Raw genomic sequence first — 566 nt, forward strand, 5'->3', positions numbered from 1 at the left:
CAGCCCCCCCTCACCAGGATCTTCTTCTACACACCGTCTTTACCCCCGAGTCTCATTGAAAGGGTTGATTGTCTGCTACTGCTAATTGCCTGATGGGATTTGCTATTCCTGCAGTTAGATCGGCACTCTGCTTTAAATATCAGAAGCAAGACATATACTCATTATATCATGATAAATTCAGCATCATATACACTCACAGGACACTTTATTAGGTACACCTAGCAAAGCGAATGCAGTCTAATACAACAGTCCTGTAATAAATCTCTCTTCATGATTGTTATAATGTTCACTTCATGTTGAAACAGTTCGAGATGGTGATTCAACTACATGATCATTTGATGACGCTGTTGGACTGTATTGCATTGTACTAGCATGTGTTTCTATTATGTTGGCCATCCCTTTGATTGGTAAATATGGTAAATGGTACATGGATTATAGTGCTTTTATCCAAAGCGCTTTACAATGGCCTCTCATTCACCCATTAAATAGTTTATGTTAAATGATTGAAATAGGGTAGCCAGAATAAACGGCACACATGCTAGTACAATGCAATACAACTCAACAGC

Source organism: Borostomias antarcticus, assembly GCF_949987555.1.
Source record: "Borostomias antarcticus genome assembly, chromosome: 3".
NCBI lineage: Eukaryota > Metazoa > Chordata > Actinopteri > Stomiiformes > Stomiidae > Borostomias > Borostomias antarcticus.